The sequence below is a fragment of the Lissotriton vulgaris genome, chromosome 11, assembly GCF_964263255.1.
Source record: "Lissotriton vulgaris chromosome 11, aLisVul1.2, whole genome shotgun sequence".
In the NCBI taxonomy this organism is placed as follows: domain Eukaryota; kingdom Metazoa; phylum Chordata; class Amphibia; order Caudata; family Salamandridae; genus Lissotriton; species Lissotriton vulgaris.
Genome location: NC_141699.1, coordinates 123812852 through 123832026, shown reverse-complemented (window position 1 = coordinate 123832026; position 19175 = coordinate 123812852). Strand labels below are relative to the sequence as shown.

At 46.5% G+C, this 19175-nt stretch overlaps 1 protein-coding gene across 1 annotated transcript in view; it reads right to left on the bottom strand.

The window, feature by feature from the left end:
• Positions 1 to 18765, bottom strand: part of CIT (citron rho-interacting serine/threonine kinase) — a 1473679-nt gene extending 1454914 nt beyond the window's left edge. The window contains exon 1 of the mRNA XM_086942878.1: positions 18629 to 18765. The gene's annotated coding sequence lies outside the window, so the exon portion shown is untranslated. The remainder of the gene's footprint in view (positions 1 to 18628) is intronic.
• Between the last annotated feature and the right edge of the window lie 410 nt (positions 18766 to 19175).

Sequence of the window (19175 nt, the reverse complement as noted above, 5' to 3'; positions counted from 1 at the left end):
CCGGTGAGGAGAAGCGGCCCAGGAGCGTGACGGCGATCCATCCTTGAGGGACCTGATGCCTGCGGTCAGGTGCGGCGCTGGACGGCGGCGGCGCGAGACTTGGCTGGAGGGTCCGCGACTGCTTCCTTGGCACGGCGGGGGAGAGAGAGTGCTGCTTTGGTGGACGCCCTGAAAATCAAGGCCCCGGTTTTGTGGCCTGAATGGTGAGGAGGGCTGGGCGGCGGCCGCAGGACCAGTGCGGAGGCCCTACGGTGGTCTGAGGAGTGAAAGAGGCTCGATATTGGTGCCAGCGGGGGGACCTGGGTGGACACATTGGCCCGATTGCTTCTGTGGGCAGGCAAAGTGGACCTGAGAGAGCGGGGCGCGGTGGCACTCTGCAGGCCAGACGTTGAGCTGATCTACTACCGCTGTGGCCTTTGCATTGCCGCTCTCCATGACTGGTGCCCAGGGGTAGTGACGCTTGGGCTCCCTGCAGAGGCTGGAGGTGATACCTGAAGCAGGGAGCTGCCTGCCTACGATTGGTGGGTTAAAAGAGCGCTGGCTGTTGCCCACTGCCTGGAAGGGGTGCAGCCTGTCCACGAGATTGTGTGCGGGGCCCCGGCGAAGGAGGAGTGTGGAGAGTGGTGCGACGGCGGCTGCATTGGGAGGTAGGAGGGAGACTGTGATTGGTCTGGTTGGGTCCCATCTGGATTACTGGCAATATGTGGGCCGATGCAAACAGAAACCTGGTGAGACTGATGTGCGAGCTCTGTTCTGCCACAATGTCCTGCTGGTGACTACGGTGGTGCCCGGGAGTGCGAACCCCTGGATTGTGCCGTGGCCCTTGAAGACCTCTATCCATGTGCCTAGACTACCACAGTGAGTGTCGGCCCTCCATGTTGCGCCCTGCTGAGCGGAAGCGCCGGTACCCACGAGCACTGTAGAGTGCGCTGCCTGTGATCCGTGACGAGGATGAGTGGGGATACTTATGTGGTCGTGGAGGCGGCTGGCCTCTGACTCCTGAGGTTAGCCATTGATAGTGAAGGCCTTCTTGGCGTGTCGGACCCCGGGAAGTGGTACTTCCCAGTGCTAAAGTTCTGTCTTGACTGTTTCCTTCGCCTGGGTGCAGTTGTGTCCGCTGTTTTTTTTTTTTTTTTTTGTATGTTCTTATATAGCGCTCAAATCACCCGGAGGCATCTCGGCGCTTGCCTTGGGAACCCGTCCTGGCTTTTCCCTGTGAGATAGCCCCTAACAGGCATCCCCAAGGTGAAAGCCAGGCATCCCGCCGCGGGGGGCCGTTGGGGAGATTAAGCAAGCTTAATGCCCAGAGTTGCAGAGTGTGAACCCATGATTAGGTCAGGCACCGAAGCGAGAATTATCGAGTCCGTGGACATTTGAGCTCAAGACCCTGCCGCGTCGGGAATTGAACCCTGGTCCCGGGTCTGACCTCTGCTTCAGGGTCTGCCTGCTCTAACCAGTGAGCCACACTTCTCCACTCTTGCCCTCTGCATTTATTTGAAGATCTCGGGCTCTGCAATCATGGCTACAGGAGGGAAGGGTCCCAACACCCCGAAACAGCTGGCGAAGTTCGCATGGACTAAAATGGGAGAAAAAGGCGATTCACCGCGGTCAGAGAAAGAGGGGTCGGCGATGGTCCCTGCACCTGGACCGGTGCCTACTCTGCATGATGTTATGGCGACGATAGGTGGGGTACGTACCTCAGTGGACTCAGTTACTGTTGAGGTCACGTTACTAAGAGAGGACTTCAAGAAAATAGATGAGAAGGTTAAGGAACTAAAAATAGTGACAAGCACCCTGCAGACGGACACATCAGAACTCCAGAGACAGATGACCGACTTGCAGCAAAAGCAGGCAAGAATGTCGCAACAGCTGGATGATTACGAAGGTCAAGCCCGCCGGAATAACATCCGAATTTTAGGGGTTCCGGAACGGGCGGAGGGGCCGGCCGTGGACTTATACGTGGAAGAGCTAATCACGAAACACCTAAAGCCCAAGACGTTTTCCAGCTACTTTTCTATAGAAAGAGCCCACAGGGTACCGGGTGATAGACCTAAGCTGGGTGCACCTCGAGACCCCTAATCGTCCGGATGTTCAACTACCGGGATATGGACATAATACTGCAGTCTTCACGGTCCAGCCCGCCCTTGAAGATAGATAACTATGAGGTGGCTTTCTTTCCGGATTTCACGACCAAGGTTCAGGAGCAGCGAAGAAGCTTTCAAGCGGTGATGAAGGAGTTGAGAGATCGAAAAGTGAAATACGCGATGTTCTTCGCTGAACGGCTACGAGTGGAGTTGGATGGCAAGTCGTGGTTCTTCAACTCACCAGAGGCAGTTTGGGACTGGATGGAAGGCTGGAGCACGGTGGGGAGCCGAAGGAGAGACCGCTCTAACAGATCTGGCCCACAGAGGAGTTACGTGGAGATCAGTTTATGTGCCCATTGGAAGGCCAGAAAACAGTCACATTCAAGGAAAACTCTCTTACTGGGCTGCTGTGATTGACCAGTCAAGCGAAGTACGGAGCAGACGGATGGAGGCATGGCGATAGGTGCCACCATGCCATTGGAGGACTACGCGGAAGGAGAGCGCTGGAGGTGGGCGGCCTGGGAAGTGAGGAGAGTATGCAGGCTCACTCCCAGGGTCGTCCAGAGAGGGTGAAACAGTGGCACGGTGAGCAGTGCAGGAGTGCATGCCGCGGAGTATACCAGGAGCTCATCTTGGCAGCTGGCGTGCGGAGTCAGCAGTGGTGAGGGACAGATCAAGTTCAGAAGAGGATTGGGGGGAGAGGATGTGGCCTAACAGCAAGGGCGGTTGACTTCAAATCTGAGGAACTAGGTTTGAGTCTTGGCAACAACAGTCAACATCCTGTGATTCTGGGCAAATCACTTAATCTTCGCGAGCCTAACAAAAAAATAAATGTGTCCTTGTATATCGCAACTGGTGCTCATGTAAAGCGCTCTGATACCTTCAGGTCAAGTTTGCGCCATATAAACCTCTGGAACAAAAAGCCTGTGAAGCAGTTGGTGGTCTAAGGAGAGAGAAGAGGGAGCCCCCTCAGGCTAGACTTTTATCAGGTAGGGACACAACCTTGGTCTGGCTAACGAGGGGGAAGGGACAGATTGATCAGAAGCCAAACAGATATACACTAAGGAGTGCAGGGTTTGGAGGTGGGGATTTTAATCTTTCGAAAGAAAAAACCCTCCAAGGGAAGAAAGTGGAGGTGACCTCACTAAAATCGAAAACTAAGGATCTAAAGCAAGAAAAAGGAAAATCCCACCGAATTCCAGGAGGAAGTGGGGGGAGTGCCAAATTTAGAGGTGCAAGGATTACTCAAATCTTCTCGTTTTCAAAGACTGAGCAAGACGGCCCAGCTCCCGAAACCCAATATCCTAAAAATTACCCAACCTCTTAGATTCTATTCTAAACTGGGGGAAAAGGGCTCTGAGCAAATTCCTCCCCTCAATTCATGTGCCCTCAGCTGCCCATATAAAGTCTACTTTACCATGACGTTTTTTGAGCTATCCTTAAAATGGAGAGGTATCATGTTAAAGATAAAAGTGAATTGACATTTTAAGTAAATTAGCCCTTCCAAAAACCGTTAATGGGAGATGTGACCAGCTAAGTAGTTGCCTATTCATTTCCACCATTATTTTATTAAAATGTAGTTCTGCCAGTTTTCCTAGTGAGTGGCCCATTTTTATAACCACAAGTATTTTATTTAGTTTTTTATTAAACTATGCCTCTCCACTATATTCCAAACCATCACCTATGTCTTGACAGAGTTTGCCTCATACCCTACCACCTTCCCAAAAGCTGCTACCAATTATGTCATCGGCATATAGGGAGATTTTTTTTCTGCCAAGAACCGTGCTTGAAAGGGGTAATTTGTTGCTCTATCATGATCTTTTCTTTGAAAGGTTCGATGTATAAATTAAATAGCAACGGAGAGAAGGGGTAGCCCTGTCTAGTCCCTCTGTTAAGTTCCCGTTCAGCATGATTTTTGCCTCAGGGGCTTTATATATCCCCCATATGGCCCTACAAAATTTAGCACCCATATTATAATGATTCAACATTGTATACAGGTATTGCCAATTCACCTTATCGAACACCTTCCAATTATACGCATGGGCCTTTCAGCAAAAAAACTTTTAATTTCTCTTATCAGCTTTGAGAGACCTTGCTCAAGGAAGTGGAAAATAGAGCGTTCAAATTTATGTTCAAAATTGGGTATCAGAAATACTTAAACAAAAAAAATCAGGCCAAACGTGTTCCAAGTGGCAGTTCAATTGTGGGAACAGATGCGACGCACAACAAACTTGCCATATTGTAGTAAGTATGCTCCATTATGGGATCCTCTGGGATCCCCAGAATGTTTGAAAGATAGGTTGGCAGGGAGTTTAAGAGAAGCCGGTATCACCGAATGGGGTCTGATTTTTTAAAGGGGGGGGGGGGGGGGGGGTCGCAGCTATGTTTTTTGGAAATAGTTCCAACAAGCAACCAAGAAGACAGTGTCCAAGTTTAAATTCCGACAATGACAGAACTGGGTCCAATCAGTGGGAGCATAGAAAAGGTGGAACAAATGACCAGGAAGACCATCTGATAACAAGCAGGCAACAAATAAAGTGGTGGAATCCTGGTAAGAGTTAATTATGTATATCCAAGAAACACGGCGAAGTACACCAAACTACCTATGGGGAGAAATAGTATTGATTACAAACCCAGAACACCTGTGGCAAGAACATACTTTAGGCTATTATATAAGTTGGTCAAACCAGCATATTTAAGACGAAACCATTTATTTTCCCTCCCCAGAGTTTACTGGTCACCAAGAAGGCTAGCGAAACTAAAAGGAACTGAGGAGGTGCACTGCAAGAAATGTGGGTTAATGAATGCTGATGATATTCATAGGTTTCTAAACTGTCCCCTTATCCAGGATTCCTGGAAGGACGTATGCAAGTTCATTATAGACCTCGTGCACACACAACTTGAGGTAAGTCTTGAAATAATTGTTTTTGGGTTACCACCAGAGATTGGAGTATGGATTATGACAAACTGATATTTTATCTAATTTTATTGGGCTGATCTGTAAATATTGGATCCACCATCATCTCCTTCATGATCTGAGTTGCCTGAATCAGTTTCTGAAGTCATCAGCTACTTATTTTCAAGCCAACCCTACATCATCAGGAATAATGACACCTTCTAAAGTCATCAAATACAAATTTTCAAGTCATCCTCAAATCATCAGGCAGAGCTTTAAATCTTTGCTGACGACTTCAAGAGCTTGATGATGTGAAAATGACTTCTAATGTAGTTGGATGATCATCGAATGACTCTAGGATAGCTTCTAAAGTAATCCTGTTTGACCTGGGTAAAATTCACAGAATCAGTGGGCACTTTATTTTCGAGCAAGGGGAAGATTATGCCCCTAAAAGATGTGGAAGGAAAACAGTAAAATAACCAAAAATGGCGAAGGCGCTTGGGCACAGAATGGAAATCCTAAAACCTTTGATTTTGTGTAGGCGTGGCACATACAAATACCATGGAGGACGACCTCTGATCCTAAATGTAGAAGGATAAATAAAAAGGAACATGATGCACTACAATTCAAATCAAGGTAGTTTAACGACAAGACTGAGAAAAATCACTGCTCCTGCTCCCTCCCTGCTTTGCCGCTTGTTCCTGTAGGAGACAAGGCTAGGGGAGGACTCTGTTACCCAGACTCAACGGTCTCCGCCCACTCCACTCTCACGCTCAGAGGAGCTTATCAACAATGCAGGAGGTCGTGGTGTGGGACGCGCCCGGGCCAAGGGCGGGCACATCCGTGCCTGACCAAGGCTGGGCTGGGCCGGGCCACCCTCTTTGGCTCCTTTCCCCGGGACACCCACTGTAAGGATTAAAATGATTGCTCATGGTAAGATCATGGGGAAGAGAAAGTCGGCGACGCTGAGCATCAGAGATCACCCATTCGCATCATCCATAAATAGTTTCTAGACAAGGGCCATAGGGGCTATCAACAGCGAGATTGAGTGTGCAGAGAAGAGACTCTGTGCTACAAAGAAAGCCGTGCATATTAACTCCTCGGGTGATGGCGCGGACACAGCCTTTGCGACAGGCGGGCAGCGCCACGGTCACCAGGGACACTGAAAATTCTTGTGTTTTAAGGGTGATCTTATGATTGCACCAAGTGGTGTTTATAGCACAGTCTAACCTTGGTTGCTCCCCACCACTAAAAAAATTATAAGGCAACAACAAGCCACCAACCAAACAGAAGCTGCCCTTGGCTCCAAAGAAACCACCTCCAGCAGCAGAATCAGTGGGCCAATGCTCAGGTTTGGGGCCGTAAATGAGGTTGTAGATGGCGGCATGGCACAGACAGAACTATTGGAGTGTCTAGTTAAATCTCTGAAAAGAGACCTAGATCCAGTATTGGTGGTCCTTAATAGTATTGACACCTCTCTGAAGATTTTAATTGGCTCTAGCTTAAGTACCCTTCTGACTAATTTTAAAAACCCAGTGGGAGCAACTCAAGAACCCCAGGCACCTATCGCAAGCACCGTAAATTAAACCAGGGGGGCACCATGATGGACTCCAACCAGGCAAACCTTGGAAATACAGTCCTAAGCGTACTGCCGAATTTAACCCGTCAGATGGTCTTTCCAGAACACATACAGATTCTCTTCGGATGCATAGCAGTGGCTCCATTTTGACAACAAATAAAGTACCAGACATCTAAGACCAACAGGCAGAAAGTTTCACTCCTAGTGCACTAAGAACCCTGCAACCTCCCCCATAGGCAACACCTTTAGCAATTGTTTTGAAAAATGTGCCCCCCTCCAATTCTCAAAATGAAGATTTCGGCCAATTAAAAAACAATGTAGTTCACAGGCTTCAAAACTCTGCAGACTGTTTCATAGGAGCATAAATAATGTACGACGAGTGTCTTGGGTTAGGCTTCAACTAAAGGAGGACGGGGTGACTGCATTTTGGTCAACTTTAGAAACCAGCATATGGCAGGGAGTCTCTTGGATAGACTATCCAGGTCTCTTCTTCCAGGAGGAAGGATCCAGGCAATACCTCTGGGTTACTTTTATAGACATTTTACGCAATCCTTTCCAAAGCCACTCTTCTCTAAAGTGCCTCTGAGTTATCTGGCATTTCAATATATAACCATTTCTCTCCTCTTGAGCAAATTGATTGACTACACATACAGAGGCCATGTAAAAGAGCCTGGGAGGTCAACTCGACAGGCATCTAGGGCCCCCCTATTACCTCTACCTTCCATATGTATGAACACAGTCACTGTAAATACAAGCAGTGCAGATACGACTAGCCAGGCCGCAATCAGCTGTGATCCAAGTGTTCCTCCCAGAGAGAGCATGGCCATCACGCAAAAGAGTAATAGGGTCAGCTGTTTGTTCTGGAATGTAGCCAGACACTCGTCCAGGCTTAGAAATGATGACAGGCTTGACTTTATAAATGACTACGATATTATCTACCTTCAAGAGACCTGGGTTCGCGATAAGATTTGAATAGAGAGCTTCATATCCACTGATACACCAGCTATCCGGCCGAACAGAGGTCATGATCATGGCGGCCTGCTCACATTAATATCAACAACCCTGGACAACAAAGTCTGCTTTTGTAACCTGGACTCTCTGCATTTTCAACTTATTGTCATATATTAAGTAAATGTCACACTTATTATTGTAAATTTTCACCATAACAATTTTTTTCTGCTAAAACTGAAATAGCGGCTAGTCTTGACATTTCATTAGGTAAACACATAAAGAAGCTGAATACTGATTACATAATATTATGGGGTGGAGATTTTAACTGTAGACCCTGCACTTTGCCACAGGATCTTGCATGCACCTATATGGAAAAATCCCCCGAGGTTCAATGTAATTTTGACCATACCCCTGTAGTAACATTTTTAATGCTTTTTTTATCCAAATTCTCTTTTTTTACCCTAGATATGATTACAGGGGCAGTCCCTGAAGAGTTCACACACATTAGCAGTAGGAGGGGCAATCTTATTGATTGTATTGTATTGCACTTTGACTACTTTAAACCCAAATTAGTAGCTTTTTCAATTTTAAAAAAACCATCTCCCTTTACTAATCGATTTTGAAACAACTATCAGGCAAAGGAGTCCAGTAGCGCCCCCCCTTATTCCACAATATAAAAAAGGGTCTTATGTGTAAATGGGCGTCTATGAATTCTGAGTTGGTTTTGGAAAAATTACTGAATCTTAATAGACCACAATTCCTGAATTGTCTTGAAAGTGATCCAAATCAGCAAAGTATGTTAGATTCCTTTACTGCTATTACCATTACATTAAATAAGATTTTAAAAACTGATAGAAGGCACAGTGCCTGTAAACAAATCAAATGGTTCAATAGTGATTGCTCAAGGTCCCACGCTAAGCTATTGGAAAATTTTAAATAAAAGCCTAGGGATCTTGAATTTTTACGAGCCTATGGACACCAGTACAAAAAGACCTTAGCAGAACGTAAGGAGACTATTAGAAAGGAGGCTTGGGAGAGGCTGTACGAAGCTAGTGTCACCAGAAACTCGAGTCTCTTCTGGAAGACCATTTATGCCCCATTCTTCCAGGACACTCATAACACCACCATTGATGTCACAATCCCCCATAACAAATGGGTGGCCCATTTCTCCGCAATTTATAAGAGTAGTGAGACTTGTGCCAATTATGCAGTAGGGGTTGTGATAAATCTAGATCCTCCTACTATCCAGGAAGTTACAAATGCACTCAGTTTCACTAAGAGAATCAAGGCAGCAGGCCCCAATGGCACACCTGCCGATCTCGTCCTGGCAAATCCTAATCTATGGCTCACTATTCTAACTAATATTTTTAGATGTATTGCCTTCAGAGGACTGCCACAATCTTGGTCCACTGCAATAATTGTCCCTATTTTCAAAAAGGAAGACAGGTCTAACCCCAAATGTTATCACCCTATATCCTTGATCGACACAACATGTAAGTTGATGGGTAGTGTTCTACTCGACCGCCTCGAATTATGGATAGTTGAAAAGGGGCATTTCTCAGACATCCATTATGGGTTTAGAAGAGGCTTGGTCACTGTGGAGCAGTGCCCAAACCTCCGCCTGGTAATAAGCAAATATACCTTGGCAAAAAAACTAATTTACATTTGTGTTTCATTGACCTGACCTCTGTCTTGATTGTGTGGTGAGAGGAAAGAAATGGCAAAAGGGGTTAGAAATGGGCATTGACGAGCCCCTAGTTCACTTCTTAGCACAGACACACAGCAACATCACAGGCAGAGTGAGATATGGGGCGGACGGACAACTGTCTTCTCGATTTCAGATGAATAGTGGTGTCCGTCAGGTGTGCGTCTTTTTTGTTTTGCCTGTTCATAAACGATTTGGAGAGTTGCCTGAACATAGGGGCGATTGATGTGCCAAGGGTGAGGCAGAGAATATAATATATGCGGATGAGTGTGTTTTAATTTCCATAACAGGAGTGGGGTTGCAATCTCTTGTTAATGGACGTAATGAATTTATGGGTGAGCTGGGCCTAAAGACAAGCACAGCCAAGTCACATGTCATGGTAGCAGGGAATGTACATTGTAAAAAAGAGCCTGTTTTATTAATAATGAAAGATTATCCCGGGTCTCACATTTCTCCTACCTAGGCATTCCTTCTGACCTAAAAGGCTCATTGACCCACCTTATAGAAACAAGGAGAAGGAGCTTTGAAAAAACACTTGTAGCCCTAGCAAGGTTCAGTCAGAAGCTTGTCTCTAAACCAACGAGGACCCTCCTTAACATTTACAATGCTCGGTGCTGTGCTGTGATGTGATTTTGTATGGGGCAGGGGCCTGGGTTTTCCCAAGTCTTCAACTTTTCAAAAGATTGAAAATGTCTTCTTTAGAAAAACAATGTACACACCATCCAGCTTGCCCTCCATTAACTGTCATAAGGAATTGGAATTAACTCCCACGGCAGATTGAATACCAATCGCCCCTCCTACGCTATGAAGTTCGATTTGGGTTAACAAGGAACCGTTAATCGAGCAATAATTCAGGACTGCATAAAGTGTGATCATGCATACAAAATACCTTGGCTCGGCCATGTCAAGGCGCAACTGGCCCTTGTGGGGAGGCAAGATTGTTTTACCAACCCTCATCTTATTACTTCTGTCTCGAAATCCAAAATAAAAAGAGATCTTTTAAATCTTTTAATGTTGCGAAGAGACAGGGGGAGGCTAGGAAAAAGCTTGTAGCCGACAATTTACCCTTGTTACCAACGATGGAATTGAGCAATATCTTCTGTACCCTTTTAGCTACTCTTAAAACATTTTATCTTTTAAGATTCAGATTTGGCATTGCACATCTTCTGGTGTCGTATCCTATAAAAACATATCACAAGAACACATTTTGATCCCGTCCCTGCAATTGTAATTCTTCGCGGAATATGCTGCATTTTTCTTTTTTTTGCCAGCTATATGGTAATCTGAACAAAGAAGTAATCTTGCCACTCTTGAGGGTGCTGAATATTAGAAAATGCAGGTCAGTGCTATTCCATTTTCGGCTACTTCAATCACAATATATCTGTGAGATGATCTACAGATTTATTTCTACTGCAATTTGTTTGAGAAGGCAAGTTGGAAAACGATTGCTCTGTTTTTCCTGTAAGATTATGTTTTGTAAACTTGACTATCTGATTTTTGGAGACTCAAATCCCTCCTGGCACTTTCTACGGGCACCATGCACTTTGTATAACTATCTGTCTCTAAGGCTTCTGTCTTAGAGACAGGCATTTGTTCGGCATTGGTTAAAGGCACTATGCACTTTATATAGAAACTTGAATGTTTATTATTTAATTGTGTCTGATCTAGGTTCTTGTCACATTTGCTCCACTTTCAGAGACGGAGGTCAAGTAGGTTGCAGTTAGGTCGAGGACATTTTTTAAAGTACTAGTTCTGCAGGACTAGTACCATTTTGGGGATTTTTCGAGCCCTGTAACATAATGCATCCCTGCAGGTCCTGCTGCTGTCACTCACTAAGCAGCATTAATTCCTTTGAGCGGCAACCACTTGAACAATGGATGAACGCAATAAAGACCATCACAGCAGATCTTTGTCCTCTTTCTACAGCCATACCGTAAAAGAAAGAATGTCTGCCACAAGTTGCTGTATCCAGCATATGACCTGAAATAGCATAAGCAGGTACTGACAAGCTCAGCTGGGGCCTGCAGCAGTACACAGATGCGGACTCATTTACAGCCCCGTGAAGTAACACGCTTCAGGAAGTTAGACTAACGCATTTGTGTGATGGTGTCCGCCTCACAGCACTACTCTGCATTTGTCATGCATTGAAGCTCCTAGCAGCACAACGAGGCACTGCAGTTAGCGAGTGGTAATAAAGTAGCCAGTGCCACACTTGCTGTGCTCCCCTCAGGTGACATGAATAATAAGCAGCTGATGCAGATGAAGTAGAGGCGTCAGCAGGGCTTTATGGGGAGAGGGGGCGGGGGGCTGAGCACCCCCAGTTGTTGGTGGTGGCTCGAAACGAGTCTCTATGGGGCTCTATTTTCGGGTCTTAAAGGTCAAAGGTAGGGTGACCAGACGTCCCGGTTTTTGCTTGGTGTTTCGAGTGAACATGCAAACGCACTGCTTAAGGCGTGATGTCATTGTAGCAGGAAGGGAAATCCTTTGAAGAGAGACACTTTCTCTCGGGATTTCCCTTCTCTTTGAAAAAGCAGCACCACCTACGTCATCGTGCCAGCCATCGGCACAACAACAGCTGGTAGAACCGGCACGACCCTGCTTTTACGGCCTGCAGCAAGATTTCTCCAGCAACCAGTGTGACCCTGCTCTGCATTAAAGCAAGTGAGGAGCGAGGGGCGAGGGTCTACAACAGAATCCAGCAGCAGTGAGAAGGACACTTACCTTTGCGACGCCTCTCCAGCCCTACCAGTACCGTCAGGACCCTGCCTCCGCATCAGAGCTGCCTTAGCCAGGATCCTTCTGTAGCCACACAAGACTTAGCCTGCAGCGTGAGTATTTTAAATGGCCTTTTTTAATCCCCTTCCCGCAGCTTTCTCATTCCGCGCAAAGCGCCATTCATCTTTTTCAAAACACTCTCACTGCCAATGCTGACTTGTTCTGTTTATTGATTCATATATGCGGTGGTAAAGCACCCTCATAGAAAGCACCGCGTATGCGTAGAAAATATTGAACAGCCCTCCAAAGGGAAATCAAGGCAAATATTGAGCAGCACTGGTTCCCCAGCTCCCCCCCCCCCCCACCCCCAGAGTCCGCACAGTTAACTGTCCCTTGTACTTTTCAGTCACCTCCCGAACGGCTGGAAATCCACGCAAGCCCTAGACAACTGGTATAAGCGGATATGAGGAGAGCGGTTGCTTTAAAATACTGTCTACGAGCAACGTCCGGGCGTGGCAGGGAAATGAAAGGACCCTGTAGATGTTGGCAGTGGTGTGACATTCGGTGAAAATATCAATTGTGAAAAAGAAGCGCCCTCTACAGGGTTAGGGTGTGAGGTGCGCGGGAGTAATGTATATGCAGCAGAATGTGTGTGCGCACTCAAAGGACGTTGCACCATTATAATTTACTGCTGCATTTTATTGTGGTATATGTAAGCATTTTACGTCCTTCTTGCAGCATTACCCGCACCTGTGTTCTATAATATCAGTGCATTTGTAATTGGCTTCAATATTAGTAATCACATATTAGTACATTTTATAGTGATGGTTATATTGTACGCCACTTATATTTAACAATGATATACTTTGATTGAAGCTTCCTGTAAAGCTCTAGCGTTACTATTTATTTGAAAATAGCTCTGGGCCCAAGGGCATACCTACCAAACGTGACGTGACTGCAGCAACACCAGGGCCAGGAGCATTGATTAATGGGCCTTTCAAGGGCCTCTTCTTATAGAGACCATTTCTTCATGCTTATGGGTAAAACTCAATGGTCCTCCATTTGAAACATTTGACGCAAAGCTATATGTAAAGAGATGGCTGGCGAAAGGTAGAAGGTCTGCTGAAGAAAATTGTTGTGAGACACCCCAGCAAAATAGACACTGTGAATATCTTCAAGGGTTTAGGGAAACCCTGCAATAGATTTCTAAATAATGTAAAAAATGTTTACATGTTTATTAAAGTGCTCGGTGTTTTATGGCTTATACTTAATAAATATACCTTTTTGCCTATTTTATTATCCTTTGCTGGATACAACTTCATAATTTTCTTAAGCACACAATGCTAGTTATCTTGATTTATACCACGCCCCTACTTGGGTAGGCCACACCCCTTTAAGAAAAGTGCCATGCCCCTTTTAGAGCACCCCCAGTTTTTTTCCCCACTTAAAGCCCTGGGAGTCAGGATACTTACTAGTTCATGGCCTGGGCCCAGCCTGTGTAGAAGTTACTATTGTTACTTTGTGGGGGGGAAAAAACAAATTAAGCTTCTGAATCCGGGCATTGTGGGTCCAGCGAGTCACTCCTCGAAAACATGACAATAGGCTCAGGGTCTAGCCTCTTGTGGATCCAGTAATATCTCTGTTGCCAGCCCAGCAGCTACTCATTACTGTTTTTCCTCCTGCTCCCACGCACCACCAAACAGGGACTTGCTGGACTGACCAAACTGTGGTGGTCCTAGAGGTGGGTAGCGGGCATGGCATATGATGTTCTTTCAGTCCACCCTCGAGGTCATGGGAATTAATCACCCACGCCCCAGGCATTCAGGGTGCATTTGACTGAAGTGGAATCAACAAAAGGAAACAGAGAGCTCGGCTGCAGTACAGAAGCAACATGTCGTGAGGTTGGTCCTGACAGTTTCTCACAGCGTCTGCCGAGTGTTTGTTTAACCATTGACCTCTCTGCAGAGAACACAGATCCATGGTGGTCACATATGAGCCAATATCAAATACCATTTTATACCAAAAGAGGATGATGGGATTACACAGCTGTCGAAATATTGACAGTGGCAAATAAATAGGAAATGGTGTGTTTACAGGTGCGTGAATAGGTGTGTGGTAAAGTAGGCAACAGAAGAAAATGAATGCAGAAAGTCAGGGAAAAAAACTGGAGGGATGGGGTGTGTGAGATGTGCTGATTGCAGATTCAAGAAAGATGTGGGGATAAAAAGAGTGTAAGTGGCAAACAGTGAGCGGCTATAGATGAAAATGATGTGAAGCAGAGAACATGAGTGACTGAGACCTACAAAGATCAGTATTACTCCTTCCACAGACCTTAGTATCTCACTGAGAGGTACCCAAATACTGGTCATTGCTTTGATTTACTAGCAAGAAAGTGACACTCGAAGTGTCACACATTTGGTAGTAGGTGGTCACTCAAATGCACACCAACTCTATAAAGTGTACCACTTAATATGAAATATGACAGCTATGCATTTGAACTATACGTGTACTATATGTAACTCTTATTCCTTCATCACACTGTAAAGCACGACAACCAAAGCCAGGATAAGAGAACCACTCTCTTATCTCACTTTCCACATACACCTCTTTGAGAGTAAGACACCCAGGGCTTTTAAATGGGACAGGACCCGCCGGGTCTGAGACCCGCAAGTAATTACAAGCATTTACAATGCAATAGGTCTCGCATTAATTAAGTTTGAGCTATTGGCATTGCTAAATATTGCAACACCAATTGCAACAAAAGTCTATAAATTGTAGGCCAAATTTTTTTACATTTATTTTTGTAGCAATGGTGGCATGCTGTGCTTTACATGAATATGTTTAAAAGTAAAGTGTGCCATACTGCGATTGCTACAATAGTTAAATGTGGCTGTGTTAACAATTGATGTGTGCACTGATGGCTGGTGGTGTGTGTACCTGTAGAAATGGTGCACTGATGCTGTGTGGTTGTGTGTGTAGTTGTGTGTGTGGTTGTGTGTTTGTGGTTGTGGATGTGTATGGTTGTGTGTGTTGTGTTTGTGGTTGTGTGTGTGTTTGGTTGTGTGTGTGGTTGTGTGTTGTGGGTGTGTGGTTGTGGGTGTGTGGGTGCTTGTACGTGGTTGTGGTTGTGTGGTTGTGTGTGTGGTTGTGGGTGTGTATGGTTGTGTGTGTGCTTGTGTGTGTGCTTGTGTGTGCTTGTGTGTGTTTGTGTGTGTGCTTGTAGTTGTGTGTGTGCTTGTGGTTGTGTGTGTGCTTGTGTGTGTGTGGTTGTGTGTGTGAGTGTGGTTGTGTGTCTGGTTGTGTGTGTGGCTCTGTGTGTGGTTAGATGTGGTTGTGTGTATTTATGTGTGTGTGTGGTTTTGTGGTTGTGGTTGTGGGTGTGGTTGTGTGTGATTGTGGGTGTGTGTGTGCTTGTGGGTGTATGTGTGTTTGTGTGTGTGTGTTTAGGTGTGGTTGTGTGTATTTATGTGTGTGTGGTTTTGTGTGTATGGTTGTGTGTTTGTGCATGTGGTTGTGGATGTGTTTGTGTGGTTTTGTATGGTTGTGTGTGTCGTGTGTGGTTGTGCGTGTCGTGTTTCTGGTTGTGTGTGTGTGTGGTTGTGTGTGTGGGTATGGTTGTGTTGGTGTGGTTGTGTGTGTGGTTTTGTGTGTGGTTAGGTGTGGTTGTGTGTATTTATGTGTGTGTGTGTGTGGTTGACTCACGCTGCGCAGTGTATCGAGCTAGCCGCAAGACCTAAAAACACACTTCTTTAAAATAACATGCACATCAGATAAAAAAGTGTGAAGACAGAAAAGCACATCACACTTGTGAGGATAGTCTAAAATCATATATAACAAAAGGAATGAATCCAAGTATATTTCAATCTCATAGCAGCTTTTAATAAATATATACGACTTTACAAATCATATGTTCATCAGTTAAAAGCTGTAAAAAACAGAAGAGCAGGTCGAACTTGTGAGAAGTTCCGTCCCTAATTTTATTGAAACTCTAAAAAATGCACTCAAGGACATGTGAGTATTAGTCCATGCAACTTTAGTCACGTAGGGCACGATTTAGAGCGAATGGTAATACTGCTCATGCCAAAAACAATACAAACTTTACCCCAGACCTGCCAACTCACTCACAACTTGCTGGTGTCTCCCGCATTCGGGTGTGTGCACCTGCACACCCACATAATTAGCCTTTTCATTTGCATGAAGTACTACAAATCGTGTTCCCGTTGAGCATCTGTCTGGCAGAGCCTGAGCAGGCTGGGGCACTTGACAAACCTGTGAGAGGCACTGCAGCGTCCTAAAGAGAAAGAGAGGAAGGAAAGAGGGGCGGTCATCCTCTCCACCCATTACTGGTGCGCGGCGGTCACAGCCTACTTGCTTCAATGAGAAGGAAGTAGGACACTGGTGGTACTGTGCGCACCGGGACACACTTGTACTGTGCGCACCGAAGGTTGCAAGTACAACTGCAAAACCATGCGCGTCCCCACATGGAGAAGAACGTGCTAAACAGGAGTCAGCAGAAAGAAAAAATGTTTTTGGGGGGGGGGGATGCCTCGTTTTCATTGCTTCAATCCGATTCCCTGATTTGTTCGTCGATGGCACAGCGAGTTTTGCAAAATTCACGCCCAGCTCGGCTCACCATAAAGGCATTCTGGCACTGCCCCGCCCCCACTTATTTCTTTCCCTGTGTACCAGCCACAGCAGACAGTTGCTCTTGGGGGCTGTAGTTGTGCAGCGTGGCGCGTGCAGCACAAACTACAGAACCTGGAAGTGAAATGTGAAAAGTTGCCGCTGTGTGAGTGAGCAAGCATGGCGCGCGTTCTGCTCATATGCCGAGAGCGGGGACAGGAGATGCGCGTGCACATGGCCTGTCCGGGCGCGTGCCACCTCCTGTCTCCCTTCCAGCACCAATGCGGCAACAACACCTGCTCTCTGTGCACGTAGATTTGTGTGCCCACATACTGCCAGACTGTACATGCAGATTCGTGTGCCAACATACTGCCAGACTGTACATGTAGATTCGTTTGCAGGCTGTACATGTAGATTTGTGTGCCCACATACTGCCAGACTGTACATGTAGAGTCGTGTCACACAACTCTACATGTACAGTCTGGCAGTATGTGGGACACATACCTACCTACCATCTGGCAGTGAATAACTAACATCTGGCAGTATGAAAACCTACCATCTGGCAGTATGTGGGCACACGACTCCTGTGCCGACATACTGCCAGATGGTAGGTATTCATTATTAACAGGTTGTGTACCATAAGGTAACTAGGGGCACCCAGCCTACCTCCGCTCCAGACGCTGCCTGCCAGCTCCCTGCTTCTGGATCTCGGAGCGAGATGATCTGGACCCGACAGGGGGAGGGAGGGAAAATGAAAGAGCGCCTTGTGCGCGCTACACCAAGGCGGAAGAGACGCGAGACGCCAGCGGCCACTCGCGTGCACATCTCCTGTCCTAGTAGTGATCGGGAGGGTGCCGCCGCGCTGCCCGCGGAGACCCGGAAGCTCTTGGCCGGCCGGCCAATCCGCTCACGGACGACCGGAAGTCCCACCTCCTGCGGTCCGGGAGAAGGCGGCCTGCCGGCGCATGGAGCGCCCTGCCGGTCCTGGGTAGCCCGAGTCCCCAGGAGGAGGCCCGGGGAGAAGGAGGAGTGTGGCGCCTGTTGCGGGGCACCTCTGACCTGAGGGAGCCCCGATCCAGAAGAGGAGACGCGCCGTGAGGAGCAGAGCGCGAGAGGAGCCCCGCCGGAAGAGAGCAGCCGGTGAGTGGGGCCCAGGGCTGATGTGAAGTCCGTGCCTGCCGCGGGGGGGAGGGAGGGGTGGAGTATGTGCATGTGTGTGTGTGTGCGCGAGGGAATGTGTGTGCGCATGCGTGACTGTGTGTGTGATTGAGAGAGAATGCGAGGCAGGGAATGTGCACGGCGACGTGCTCGCCCTCGAGGAGGAATCTGAGACAGCGAAGCGCGTGGGCGATCGCTGTCTCACATTCCCCCAGACACCCCAGCAAAAGATGTCTTCGCAGACACAAAGCATGCTTCGCATGCTTTTTAGGTCTGCTCGACTAAAAAACGAACATTGAAAAGGGTTCTTATGCTCTGTATTCATGTCCTAAAGTGGCAAATACACCGATCTGTTTCCGAACAATGAATGCAAAGTGCATTAAGGTAATCGACGTCAGCAGTTTAGTTCCTCTTTATATTTCACATGTTTTATTTAATCTCGCATTCCCTAAGTGTTAACTATTTCCAGGATGGTTTATGCAATGTAGTTTTTCATGTTTAACCTACGCACCTAAATACGTAGGCTACGTCCTTTCCTTCAACCCACTTAAAGCTCTGACAACAACACCCTTCCAACCAAGCCCTCTCCCAATACACCTGTTTGATAATTCACTTTGGCGCCTCGCAATGGGTTTCGATATATAAATGCAATTGGGGCAGATCCACTGTATTGTTGATCCTAATGTTTTGTAGATGTGGTGTCAGTGTCGTAGTCCAGGGAACAGCAGCGCGAAGGACCACTGCCGCAGGTTTATTGGGCTGGTGGTGGCATGGAAAGGACTGGCAGTCTGTTTGACTACAATGACTACACCCTCTTTGAAAACACCCAGTGACATGAGCTCGGTGACAGCAGCAAAGCTCAACCTGCTTTTCGCTGCCTTCTCGCTAAAAGGCGAGCAGTGCTGTTTACAACCTACCGCTGCTTCTCGGCCCTCCCCTTATGCGCGTTCTTGTTCTTTCTCCTTAAAAGCCGACGCTTCTGCCGTTCCCCCAGCTCAACGAAATCTGCTTCTCTAAAACTTTAGCGCCATCGCCGTTCAAACCAATCCAGACCGTCGTTTGACGTCACTTCCGCAATGTAACAGAAACTCCTAGAGAGCAACAGACAAATCTGTCATGAAAACAGAAAACAGACTATAATGGCAAAAGAGAAGGCACAGAGAAAGGACCACAGGCAAAACTATGTACGATATTGGCAATAAACCACCTGACATGCAATGTAACTGTAATCCCCCAAAACGCAACGTGTTCATCATAATTACTACACGCTGCAAATGTTATTTTAATGTCATGCTGTAAGTTTTGGTTTATATAGATTTTATTTTATAATGTAATATGTAATTATACTTATGAATAAACCCGTACTTCATGTGCTCGTAGGCATTACATACCTTTTGTTTATAATGATGTATTTGTATTTTTTTTTGTAGTACCTGTTATTCAAAATGATCTCTGACTATGGCA